Source organism: Anolis carolinensis, chromosome 1, assembly GCF_035594765.1.
Source record: "Anolis carolinensis isolate JA03-04 chromosome 1, rAnoCar3.1.pri, whole genome shotgun sequence".
NCBI classification, from domain to species: Eukaryota; Metazoa; Chordata; class Lepidosauria; order Squamata; family Dactyloidae; genus Anolis; species Anolis carolinensis.
Window position 1 is genome coordinate 134,854,177 of NC_085841.1, and position 14,076 is coordinate 134,868,252.

At 39.2% G+C, this 14,076-nt stretch overlaps 1 protein-coding gene across 17 annotated transcripts in view; it reads left to right on the top strand.

The window, feature by feature from the left end:
• Positions 1 to 14,076, top strand: part of dlgap2 (DLG associated protein 2) — a 619,373-nt gene that overhangs the window by 479,822 nt on the left and 125,475 nt on the right. For 7 of the 17 annotated variants that reach the window (XM_062969088.1, XM_062969091.1, XM_062969092.1 and 4 more), the window contains one exon: positions 11,681 to 11,750. The exons of 8 other annotated variants lie outside the window; for them this stretch is intronic. The gene's annotated coding sequence lies outside the window, so the exon portion shown is untranslated. Of the gene's footprint in view, positions 1 to 8,414; positions 8,460 to 11,680; positions 11,751 to 14,076 lie in introns of all 17 variants that reach the window. 2 more of the 17 variants (XM_062969089.1, XM_062969094.1) reach the window with 1 other exon arrangement.

Genomic DNA, 14,076 nt, shown 5'->3' on the forward strand with positions numbered 1-14,076 from the left:
CTCTTCAACAGAGAGAGCTGACAGGGATCGCTTCAGATTCCAGTTTTGAGTCTTGGCTCTCTTCAGATTCCAAGTCTGAATCCTGGCTCATGACAATGGCTAAATGGTTTCCAATCTTTCAGAAAGTCTTCAATTGATTTGTCCTGATGCTCAGTCCATTATCATCTTGGCAACCTGGTTGAGATCTGCAAATGCCTCTTGGCACATTGAAACAAGCAATTAAGAGTCAGCTTCTGTATAATAGTTGGGGGGGGGGGGGGGGTGATAGACATTTTCAAATTTTTTTGAGAAAGGGGATACAACATTTTATTATGCACAAAACTAGGTTTACATACAAATAGATAGATTTATTTCTTTTTTTAAAAAGACCCAAGGTGTGATTTAAAAAAAAATAAAATGGTACAAAAAGAGTGAATGGGAAAAAAATCTGGAATGTTTAATTCTAGAATAGTTGCTTTGTTTTGGAAAAAGTGTCGTATCCAGTCTTCCAGGTCTTCCAGGTCCACATATTTTGGGACAGGAAAGAAAATATTCATTTTGTTTAATACTCAATACTCATTCCTAGGTGAAAGCAGGCTCTCAGTTTCTGATCGTCGTCGTCGTCTCACTGGTTCAGTCGTTTTTGACTCTTTGTGACCTCATGGACCAGTCCACGCCAGAGCTCCCTGTCGGCCGTTGCCGCCCCCAGTTCCTTCAAGGACGAGCCAGTCACTTCAAGGATACCGCCCATCCATCTCGCCCTTGGTTGGCCTGTCTTCCTTTTTCCTTCCATTTTCCCCAGCATCGTGATCTTCTCCAAGCTTTCCTGTCTTCTCATGATGTGGCCAAAATACTTCAACTTTGCCTCTAATATCCTTCCCTTCAGTGAGCAGCTGGGCACTATTTCCTGGAGGATGGACTGGTTGGATCTTCTTGCGGTCCAAGGAACTCTCAGGATTTTCCTCCAGCACCAGAGTTGTAGGCAAGTTGTTCGCTCAGCCTTCCTTATGGTCCAGCTGTTGCAACCATAGGTTACTATGGGGAATACCATTGCTTAGACTATGCGGACCTTCGTGGCCAGTGTGATGTCTCTGCTCTTCACTATTTTGTCAAGGTTGGCCATTGCTCTCCTCCCAAGAAGTAAACGTCTTCTGATTTCCTGGCTACAGTCTGCATCTGCAGTGATCTTCGCACCTAGAAATATAAAATCTGTCACTGCCTCCACGTTTTCTCCCTCTATTTGCCAGTTGTCAATCGGTCTGGTTGCCATGATCTTGGTTTTCTTGATGTTTAACTGCAGCCCGGCTTTTGCACTTTCTTCTTTCACTTTGGTGATAAGGCTCCTCAGCTCTTCCTCACTTTCAGCCATCAGAGTGGTATCATCTGCATACCTAAGGTTGTTAATGTTTCTTCCAATTTTTTTTAACTCCGGCCTTGGATTTGTCAAGCCCAGCACGTTGCATGATGTGTTCTGCGTACAAGTTGAATAGGGAGGGCTATAGTATACAGCCCTGCCGTACTCCTTTCCCAATCTTGAACCAGTCTGTTGTTCCGTGGTCTGTTTTTACTGTGGCTACTTGGTCTTTATACAAATTTCTCAAGAGACAGACAAGGTGACTTGGTATCCCCATACCATCAAGCACATGCCATAGTTTATTATGATCCACACAGCCGAAGGCTTTAGAATAGTCAATAAAGCAGAAGTAGATGTTTTTCTGAAACTCCCTGGCCTCCTCCATTATCCAGCGGATATTGGCAATTTGGTCTCTCGTTCTTCTGCCTTTTCTAAACCCAGCTTGTACATCTGGCAACTCTCGCTCCATGTATTGCTTTAGTCTGCCTTGCAGGATCTTGAGCATTACCTTACTGGCATGGGAAATAAGTGCCACTGTACAGAAGTTTGAACATTATTTGGCATTTCCCTTTTTTGGTAATGTATTCTGATACCACTGGAAAATTCCTCAAAATGCTCAAAAATTCAGCAGGTCTGGTATAACTCTTTGGTGAGGCATCTTAATTGTACTTGCACTCCTGCAGGAGAAAACTGATACTGTAAATTCAAATCTCACCAGGAAATAACCACACCATAATAATGGGGTCATCATAATTCCTCCTATCTTGAGAACACCTCTAATGACCCACTCTGTGTAACAAACTTCGATATCTTCATGCTCTGGAAATTATGAAATTTTGAGTCAGTCTAATAGTGTCTTTGGCATGAATGCTGATGCCCTCCTAATAACAAAACCACAGTTGAGACAGCCAGCTTCACATCCCATTCATTTCAGCCAATTTTGACAGGGAGGTTGTATAGTGCACCAGGACCATAGCCAGAAAAAAATTTGGGAGGGGGAAGGGTTGATTGGTTTTTGTTTTTTTAGCGAATCATGAAGAGTAGTTCCATAACGCAAAATAATTTAGAAATCAGGCTCTATCAATAAACTTCAGTGGACACTCAAGACAGATAAACTTCAGTGGATACTCATAGGGATTTGGTTAATCGGTTAGAATTCATGAATTTAAAAAACCTCAAAATTTCGGGGGGGGGGGGGGGGTTGAAGCCCTAACCTCCTCCCCCCCCCCCCTTGCCTACAGCTCTGTAGTGCACCAATGTGGCTGATATACTGTTAATATCCCAAGTCTGTCTTTATGCTTGTGAGGGGTTCTTTGGTCTAACTGTGTTGCTGTGGGTTTAGTCTTCACTGAAAAGAACACACCAAGACACACATCAGCTAAAGTTACCACACATCTTTATTGTTCGGAATACAAGAACCTAGCAATATGCCCATGTATATAGGGTCTAACATCAATAAATCACCCATCAGCCCTGGCATCTTTCCCACATACCAGAGCCCACCTCCTCCCACCTCAGTGCAATTGACTTTTATTGCCGTTTCATATGTTCTTCCAGCATCCTGCCCTCCCTTTTGGCCGAAGGCCATGTGTTCTATGTCAGGGCTGTTAGTTAGATGTCATGAGTGAATGATCATGACAATGCTGCCCAAACAAGTTTTGCCTTTAAACCCTTGGAAGAGAGATCCAATGTTGAGGACAGTGGAATCTTAATTGACCTCAGCAAGTCCACCCTCCTCCAGACTTGTAACCTATGCCTCTTTTGGGGCACAACTCAATAAGGCCCAGATTTTTGCTTGGATATAAGCCCTATTCTGTTGAACTAGCTGTAATAATTTCCTTTTATGCTAAAGATGCACTTCTCTGAATTTTCTTCCCTTTTCCTATTTCTACTGAACACAGAAGCAATACGTTAGTGCTAGTTAGCTGGGTTAGTAAATTACCATGCCAGAGTCTAATTTAGTTGAAGATACTTAGGTTTTACGCTGTTGCATCTGAAAGCTGCTACTGGAAGGTGGGGAGGGGCATGCTTTACTGTGTTTGGCATTTAGGCCATAAGCCAGCACGTCCATTTACATAGCCACAAAAGGATTATGCAGTAGAGCGTTTTTAAAATTGCATTTCAGAGCATCCGTCTGTGCCTTACTAAAAGCACCTTTGAAGAACTCTGTGTGGGCTGCTGATAGGAAAAGAATAAAGAAACCTGCTTGCAAAACAGTCAGACCCACACACTGTCCAGGACCATCTCTCTAATCTTATAGTGTTGTTGTTTTTTTAAAAAAATCAGTTTCTTGGAACATACTAGAATGTGTGCTTAAAATTATTGCATGGGATATGATTCTTCTTTTTATCTAATGTAAAGGACCACTGTATTAATAAAAGGAACAAACTGTGTGCAGGAAGTTGATTCCCAGAAAAGGAACGAAGTTCCTCCAAAATAATGAATTGCAGTTAGCTAGATATGTGACTATCAATGACACAATTTCTGTTGTTATTCCCCTGAACCTCAAGTGTTATGCTACTGAAAAGATGTTTTAGCAAGGAAAATCACAATAATTACCCATTTAACTTTTGTTTGTTCATCTTCAGAAAAAGAGGGATGTGCTACCACTTTTGCAATAGATTTTATAAAAGGCCTGATTTCTGCAGTGCTTTCAGAGAAATAACCTCTTCAGTACTATGTTTTCTGGGCTTCCATCCAATCTGCTTGTAGTAACTTTTGAATAATACAATAGCCAGTCAGAGTACTTCAGACAGAATTTGAGAGGCTATTAATGGGTACAGACCACCAGGAACAGTTTCTTCTGGGTTAGTTAACATGGAGGCAGATTAGCTCTGCTGGGCAATTCCATTTATTTAATTTGAAATTGTGTTGAAGATCTTCCAGTTGGCTAAACTGGTTTAACCCAACAAGGGGGATCAGGAACTCATGGAACATATTTGCAAGAAGTCTGTGTGTGTTTTGAAGAGTACATAGCTTCCTAGTTTAGAGGAAATATACTCAATTAAAGGGGCCGCAGTGGCTCAGCGGGTTAAACTGCTGAGCTGTGGAACTTGCTGGCTGAAAGGTTGCCTGTTTGAATTCACTAAGCGGGGTGAGCTCCTGTCATTAGCCCCAGTTTCTGCCAACATAGCAGTTCAAAAACATAGATCAATAGGTACCACTCCAGTGGGAATGTAACAGCGCTCCATGCAGTCATGCCGGCCACATGACCTAGGAAGTGTCTACAGATAACGCTGGCTCTTCGGCTTAGAAATGGAGATGAGCACCAGCTCCCAATGCTGGACTTGACTAGACTTAATATCAAGGGGAAACCTTTGCCTTTACTATTCTTAATTATACAATTGTATCCTACACAGCAACAAGAGCATAAAGTGACAGCTCCTTTGTGCTTCCACTTCTATCCCATATCACTCCTTTTAAAAACCAAAAAAAAAAAATGAAGCTCCTAAGGGAAGCCCTAATATTCATGGTGAAACCCATCAAAAATTTAAATTTTTAAAATCTAAAAAGTAATGTGGCACCTCTTTAATCAAATAGCTACCCAAGGAAAACAAACCATGCTAATTAGGAGAGTTAATGGCCTAAGTTAATGGTTGTGGCCTAAGAAATGTCTTTGTGAATCTGGACAGTGGAAGAACACTCTCAGTACATTATGAAATAAATGTTAATATTTAAAGGCACCGGCTTCTGTCTGATCTCGAAAGTAAAACAGGGTTAGTCCTGATTGGATGGAAGTCACCAGCTAATGTTAGGTGCTATAGGCTGTATTTCAGGGGAAGGACGGAACTGACCAACCACCTCCAAGTATTCCTTTCCTAAGAAAGCCTGGGGTCACACATACTTCCAGTCTTAAAAGAGGTGAAAACAATGTTTCATTCTTAGATAAAAGACAAGGTACAAAGGAACAACATACAAATAAATGGGAAGGTTAATGAGTGTGTGCCAGTTGTGTGGTAGCCAATTATGTTCATTGGCAAATGCAACCTTTTTTCACTAGCACCTTGGGCTTTTAAAAATTCTTTCATTGTAAAGATTTTTTTAAAGTGTATACAGCCAAACTGCACATACAAATAACATTAACTCTGTGAACAAATGACATTAACTCTGTGAATATAATTAAGATGTATGCATGGTTTTTGTCATGCAAATGTTATCTGCAAAGAAGATTTAGCACTTCTGAGACTGATTGATGGGGTGGAAGGATTCACTCTTTCTCTCATTTCGATGAAGGTCCCAACCAAAACTTCCTCTTTTGAAGCTGTTATCTGCATTTCATTGAGGAGGATCTCTTGATATGCAAGTAATGCATTTGATAGAATAGTCTGGACTGCAACAGGGAAATAAAGAGTTCTCAACCACCCACCGTTAAGGTTTCTACTTGAATTGCTATTTACATATCAGCAATACTCACATAACTGTGGGATGCATTCAATTAATGTCAGATACAATTTAGTCTATAAGGGATAAGATCTCAGGAACCCTGAGTGGAAGGAAGTTGATGAAGAGATGCTTCCTCCCATTGCACACCCCCATGCTGTTTGCAAATCCTCTTCTGAAGGTTGGAGGAGCCTATAGAACAAGTTGAATTATAGTCCCAAAGACCTGAGCAGAGGAAACACTGAGTATTTGACAGGTGGGTGTTAAAGAAGCAGAAGCCATGCACTTTATCATTGGTTCTGCTTCCTCTGCTTCACCCCCATTTCAAAGGCTTCTCAGTTATATGATTAAGCCTCATTCAGTCATGCTATTTTGTCTTTTTCTCATCATGTGGACACTTGTTTATCACAATCACTCCACTATCAATTGTTTCATATTCTCTGTCCATGCTGTTGAGTGTGGGAATGTTTGCATGATGAGCTGGAACTTTCAATTTCTGGAACCTTATTCCCCCACTCCAATTTTCTTGTACAGCTTCTGTGTATCCTCCCGCCCCATCACTTTCATCTTCCCACTGCTGGATTGCTTACTGCATTTTTCAAAGCAGGAGTCACTGCTTCTTTGAAGAGAATTAGCAGGGTTTTGAAAAAAATCTATTTAAGATGTAACATTTTAGTTCATTATTTTCCTATCCATTTTCCCCATCTACAGATTGGCCTAGGTCATACATGCTAAAATCCCTCCTATAGCTTGATCCCATGGCCATATGTTCCTGGTGCAAATATTGCATTAGCTAGACCACTTTGGCTTTTGTCCATGCATAAAAAAACGTGCTGCCTTATCTGGGTGCATTTCCTCTAGAAGTCTTTGTACTTTTGATAAATCTCCCTTAGAAAGCTGATAATGGGTACCTGTATAGGGAATGAGATTATAAAATGCATGAACTGGGATTGTATTAGTGTTATATGGAAACTAATGCCTGTCAGAACTCCTTTATTGATAACATGACAGATAGTTTAACTGTAGTTTGGTGAGGCAACAGCACTATTTGGAAAAGACAGCTAAAGACATTATAAAATGATAACTCCCATGTTTCCATAGCATTTTCATTGTAGTTAAAGTGGTGTCAAACTGCATTAATTCTACAGTGTAGATGTACCCTTGGTCAACAACATGGCAAACAGTCAAAACAGTCTCAATCAATGGCAGTACCACTCTTGAACCCACTCATTATGTCCACTTTGGGGAAAGATTCAGGAATTCCCTGGCTAGTGTTTGATAGCCCTAGTGACTTTCCTTCTTCTGACTGAAGAGAGCACCAGATTAGGTCAGCAAAAACTTGTGATGTTGCAAAAGAAGGAAGGAGTCGTGCATTATTGCAGTGTACCTGGATTAAATTTAGGAGCCTCTGGTGGCTCAGTGTGTTAAAGCGCTGAGCTGCTGAACTTGCAGACTGAAAGGTCCCAGGTTCAAACCCGGGGAGCGGAGTGAGCGCCCGCTGTTAGCTTCAGCTTCTGCCAACTTAGTAGTTCAAAAACATGCCAGTGTGAATAGATCAATAAGTACCGCTCTGGCAGGAAGGCAACGGCGTTCCATGCAGTCATGCCGGCCACATGACCTTGGAGGTGTCTACGGACAAAGCCGGCTCTTCGGCTTAGAAATGGAGATGAGCACCAACCCCCAGAGTCAGATACGACTGGATTTAATGTCAGGGGAAACCTTTACCTTTACCTTACCTGATTAAATTTAACTTTTTTTCCTGTGGTCTTTTCTTGTAAGTAGTTTCTCAAAGTTTCAGAGTGATACAGTATTTGCATTGGATATGGGATCTATATGGCCCAAAGACCATACAGGTCCATGGACTGGTGGCACTACATCTGCCCTAGACCAAAGACATTCAAAAGCCAGCATTCAGCAAAGAAATGTATGATGAATGCCCTCTGGAGTGACAAGGGGATGATTTTTCTTGATTTCCTTGAGTGTGGGACAGCAATGAACAACAACCTCTACATTGCATCACTGCAGAAACTTCAGTTTCAGAAAGACATCAGAAACAGTAAATGCAACCCAGTTATGCCAAAATAAACACACAACCCCACACTTCTTCAGCAACATCACATCACGGGTTCTTGGACTAATGAGGCGGTCAAACCCTGATCTGCCACCTACATACTTTGTTTAGTACAAACTAGTATGTAGTTTGTTTAGACGAAGAAAAGCCTTTGGCAACAACACATCAATGATGTAAGCAAAGTCAAAGGTGCTATGAAGCAGTGGATCAGGCAGGGACTCTCTGAAAGAAATTTTGAAAGTGAAGTTGATGAGTGGGTTCAAAAGTGACACAAGTGCATTGCTACTCATATATGCTTCATTTTGTTAATAAAGGAGTTGTGATTTGAGAAGTATTACTTTCAATACAACCCTTTTATCTGATTCATCAATATAAACTATGTTCAAGAAATCATAGCATCTTTGAATATCTTTAGGCATGATTCCATGCAGAATTAAATGATTAAGTTCTCTTTTTCCTATAGGTTAAATACAATTGTTAGTTCAAATTGTTAATAGACCCATTGAATCAATACTTTTTTCATGTTTGTGGCCATGATTTGCAGATGCCAAACTAGCATGTCAGCATTGGCCTGTTCACAGCCATACTAGTTCTGAATATGGAGGAAAGTTCTGTTTTGTTTGTTTACAGGAAGGAACATTCAGCTATGAGGTCCTCCACCTGCAGTCTGAAGTGGTACAGTCCAGCAACAGATAAACATCACTACTGATCATGTGCTTTTCATCTGAGAGTGGCCAACACTAGACACCATTTATTTAATATGATAACGTTTTTGTGGAGCATGATTTGTGAACGTTTCAGGCAAAAGAATCCTTATTAAAATAGTCAGAGGTTACACTCCTGTTGTAAAGAACTAGACTGCCTTCACCACATTCATTAGAACTAGCATTAATTTCATGTAACTCCCTAGTTCAGTGGCTCTCAACCTTTGGTCCCCAGATGTTTTTGGCCTTCAACTCCCAGAAATCCTAACAGCTGGTAAACTGGCTGGGATTTCTGGAAGTTGTAGACCAAAAACATCTGGGGACCCCAGGTTGAGAACCACTGGCCTATTTGGTTGCATTACATGTTCAGCTGTCATATAATTCATCCTGTTTGTAAAAATGGAAAGAATATCTTTAAAAAATTCCAGAAAATGATTGAAAAACATGTTTACTGAGAATTTGGAACAAGGAAAAGCCCGATCTGATAATAATCTTTACAGAAAATATTTCCTGCAAATGTGCAGAATAATTTATAGTTACAACATTTCCACATAAGTATCATTTTCTACACAGAAAATGCTGTTTCCTGAGTAGAAAAGAATGTTTTCTGCACACACAAAAAGCCCACATACAAATAACAAGTTATTTTTTTCTCTAACCTTATTCAGAAATAGGAAAAACATAGCAAAAAAAGCCATAATAAAATATAATGAACATCGCTATCTAGTGAATAGCTGTCTAACTAGCCACTACCACATAAAACTACATCAAGCAAACACACTAACCTAACACTTATCTGCATTAACATGTACATACTATATACACATAATTACAGAAACTATTCTACAAACTTCACACTTTTGTCTGTTGATTTTTACCCCTTATTATTCTACGCCTTTTAGATAGTATTATATAACTACACTTCTACTTTATTAACATTCACCTAATTCACAGTTGAGTTTTGCCCCCATCATTTTTGTAAAAACTTAATTAACGAACTCAGCCCTCCATGTAGTTTGTTGGAGATTTTTTCCTTAATCAACATTGTCAGTTTGTTCATCTCAGCTAGTTCACAGATCTTCGGTCAGCCATTCTTCTTGCATTGGAACAACTGGCTCCTTTCATCTGTGTGCTTGGACTGCAGTACTGATATTGTAACAGTTTCCCATATTTTTTCTAGATGATCATTCAGTAATCCCAACAAATAAAAGTCTAGTTTCATCATCATTTTGATCTCAGCAATTTCTTCCAGCATCATATGTATTAGAGTCTAGTATTTTCTAGTATTTGCAAGACCACCACACCTGGTAAAATATTCCAACAGTTTCCTCACATTTCCAGCATTTACTAGAACTTCCTTTATATATTTAAGGAAGTATCTCTGGTGTCAAGTTCCACCCATACATCATCTTACAATTTTCTTTCTTTGAGACCATTACTCAAAGTAAAGTTCAAGCTACCTGTCCACACCCGCTCCCGTTGGTCCAGCTGAATTTATAGACCTCTATTTTGATCCATTTAACCATACAGGAAACGTAGACATTTTGTTTTTCATGTAGAAAATCCTGTTTTCTATGCATAAAATCTTTTCTGTGCAAATCACCAACACATGAATTTTTTGCAGAGTAAGTCCATAAGGCCAACATTTTCTGTGCAAGAAATATTATTATTTAGAAATATTATTTTCTTTGCATAAAATGCTGCTCTATATACAGAAAATGTTTATTCCTGAAAATTCATCCATGTGAGCATTTTATGTGAAGCAAATCCCAAAATCCTCACTGAGATAAACTAAGGGCTGTTCTACACAGGCACAAAATGTGGTTCAGAACTAGCAATAAACATGTTGGTTTGGGGCTGTGTTGTGGCCAGACCGGGATGGTAACATCCACTTCCACAGTATGACACTGGACCCACAATTCAGTATGGCTGGGAATGGGCCCAATTTCCACTCCCCTGTATGCTTATTTTCCCTGAAACAGAGTACAAATGGAATGTACCTTATTTTTTGGCTGTCTATGTCCTGGTCCCTCATTTTTTCATTTTTTTCTGGGAAAATGGCTTTGGAAAAAAATTGGGAAAAGTGTTTCTTCCAATATTTCCGGATTATTTCCAGGCCTTCCCATCTCTAGCCGTAATACAGGGGAAAGGCTAAATCCGCTCTGGGTCACCCTGAGGGAGAAGAGCAGTATATAAAATAAATAAATTAAAAAATCCTGTTGCAACATTCAGATTTCCCCCCAGTGTTTTCCTTAACTTGGAGTGCTACTATATGAAGTGGCTTCCCCCAAGTTAAATTGCCTCAGTCTGCATGCATTGTGTAGACACCCGGAGGTGGATGTAATCCTACATCATCTTAAATGACCTTTGTAGAACTGCCCTAAGACCATAAAGATGCTTCCCTAGAATAAATATACCAAAAATGAAATAGTTCTCACCGGGAACACCTCAAGTCTTTTTCAACATTACCAATGAGAACAATAGCACATTTTTCTTAAATATGCTACGTTGATGCAAACCACAGCCTGGAATAGTTTCTTTGTACATTACATCTCCTAGAATCCCTCCGCTATTGTCCATGCTGGCTCGAGGATTTTGGCAGTTATAAAATAAGAAAGTAACCTTTCCCAAATTTGGTTCAGACATAATGCTAAACCACTCCTTAGTATTTGATATTAACACCTTGAACTATCATACTCCCTTCTTCTTGGCATCTGCTAGTAGAGAGCATCAGAAGCATTAACTTCAACATTTAATCCAGAATCCCATATATCTGAACCCAAGACAATTCTGGTTTAAATCAAATTATACTTTATGAACAAGCCAATATTATAGATTGGTTTGAACCTAACCTAATTTAACTAATCATGGTTTGAATGTATTGTAAAACCTTTGCTGTTGAATGTAGCAAGAACCCTGGTTAAAAAGTGAAAGCTTCCATTAAACTCCCCTAGTGTATGCCAAAAGGAAATACATGCGATAGAGCAATTACCATGGCCAATGGCTCAGGTATTTTATACTGAGTATTTGTTAGGAATATGTCCAAACCTGGATGCAACCTTCTGGATTGCTTTTCTGCTTCCTTCAGAATGTTAAAAATTCAGATTAATGCAATGTTTATATTCAATGTGTTAAAAACTATTAGTCATTTTCCAAAACACTAAGCATTAAGTATTATTATTACTTTCGCAGATTTTGTTGTATTCTATGGAATCCAATTTTTCAAATAAAAATGGAGTTTGGGGGCCTCCTCTTTGAAAAGGTAACATTTCTTCTGTAGTTACATGTTCAGTAGCATTAAATGAAATGAGCTTTGTTTTTCCACTTTGCATCCCTTTTTATCTTAGCCTGTACAATCTACAGTTAGAATTCACAAATGTTACATTAGATGTCTTGCAGAGTGTTTTGATTTTGTGGATGAACTTAAAGATGTTATCTATATATTCACCATATTTCATCGCATAATAGTCACACTTCCCACCCTTTTTATTAAAGAAGGTGTGGCTATTACGTGGTGGAGACTATTACATGGTAAAAAAATTTTTGCAGCTAAGGCTTTCCTTTGATTTCCAGCTGAAGGAAACCTCATAGTGAGGCTTCACTCACACATGCACCTACTCTTTGAAGCTACAGGGGTAGCTCCAAGGAGCAGGCATGAGGGTGGGCGGGTGCGACTATTATGCAAGAAACATCATAAGTACCAATTTTGGTACCCCCCAAAAAGGGATACAACCTTTATGCAGTGGCGACTATTACATGATGAAATACAGCACATCCATGCATCTAGCTTGTGTAAGTGGAATTTGCCACTCTCCTGCCATAAAAGTTCCTGCAGCCCCTTGAAAATGTTATACAGTGAGTATGTAGACAGTGGGCTCTGGTGCAGGGAACTAATGGGGAAGAGAAAAGTCCCCAAATTGTGCGGATGCACCTTCCAAGAGCAGAGCTCCACTCATAGAAGATAGCTCTGCCTGAGGTTCAGGAATCTTCCTCTCCTGTCAGCACTACAGCATAACCCATACAATGAGTTTCTTGATTGACCACCATCTGCAGGGAGGAAGAATTACTTATTTGCACTAGTGACAAGGGAAAGGCAAGAAGGCAAGGGTGTGTGGGCAATATTATAATTACAGTCTTGTCCAGTCCATAATGGGTATCACTGGAAAGAATGGGAAGCAACCAAATGAACCTGTCAACCATAACATTTGCATGATTTCACATTCATTATACTGTTTTCAATAGCATTTGGCTGATCTGTTTCTATGAGGATTGTGAATCTAGTTTCAATCTACTTTTGGTCTCTCCCTGTAATGCTTAATAGTGTATCACACTATTTGGAATACTGAACAGTAACTCGGAAAAGCTGTTACAAACCATGGCATTTTTGGGGGGAATGTTGACCCAAAATGAAGGCTCAAGGAACTGCTATTGCCAATTTTTCCCTTTCTTTCTTCTTAAACCATTCATTAATTTCCTTCTAAAACCACAACTCATTTCTGAGATCAGCTCACGGCATTTAATATCTGCCATATTCCACAGAAGTTACATTTCAGATATGAATGCAGTACTACTTTTACCATCCCATACCACTGGCCAAAATGATTGGAATTGATGGAAATTGAGATAACACAATATCTGGTGGGCTATCAGTTCTCCAGCCCTGGTCATTCAAGAAGATCTGTACTGAATCCCACTGAAAGTGTTCAACTTGGAGAGTAAGCTGTGAGGCATTTGGTGAGAAACTAATAGGAGATAAATACCAAGGGAGTGAGTTTCACGAAAGCCCAGTTTTATTCTGTCATGTAGATTTCCTTTTGTTACAATTGTGAATGAGGGTCCTAATATTGTTAAGGACTTCTATTAGTATGCTGCATTTGAAGTAGCATAGACAAATGACTTGCCAGGTTATATTGGCACCCAATAATAACCTGTAATCAAGATTAGAGTCATTTTGAAAATGTATAATGCATAAGTATGTAGTAAGAATGGTTTATTCATGGCACAATTCATTTTTGTAATGGATGTTTTCCATTCAGCAGCAAAGAAGTTGATGTTAGGATTCAGTTTGTAATACCAGTTGTTCTGAATGTCCTTGAAATTTCTATTTCTTTCTGCAATATTTCATGTTGTGCTGGATTCCTGGATAGGCTAGATACTTTTAAAAAAAAATATCATAATTTTTACTTACATTGACATTATTTCTATATTGTAAGTTGACTTATATCAGGGTTTTAAAACCATGGCTTCACTAATTAAAGCTCATTTGAAAGAGGGATATCATTGCATTTCTCAGAACTCTATTGATATTATGATCCTGTCCCACTACCTTATTGATTTCCAAAATATACTTTTTGTGTTCTTGAATGGAAATGTATGCCTCTTTTGGTATATCTTTTCTTTAAATACAGATTTGTGTATATATTTTTCTAGCGGTGTATATTTTCACACATATTTCCATTGATTGAATTGTGAACAGGGTGAATGAAAAAAATCTTCTCTGTACACATAGGTAATCACCCAAACATATTACATATATAGAAAAGAAGATTATGCTTTACCTCAGGGACAGAGTTCATGGGATCTACCAG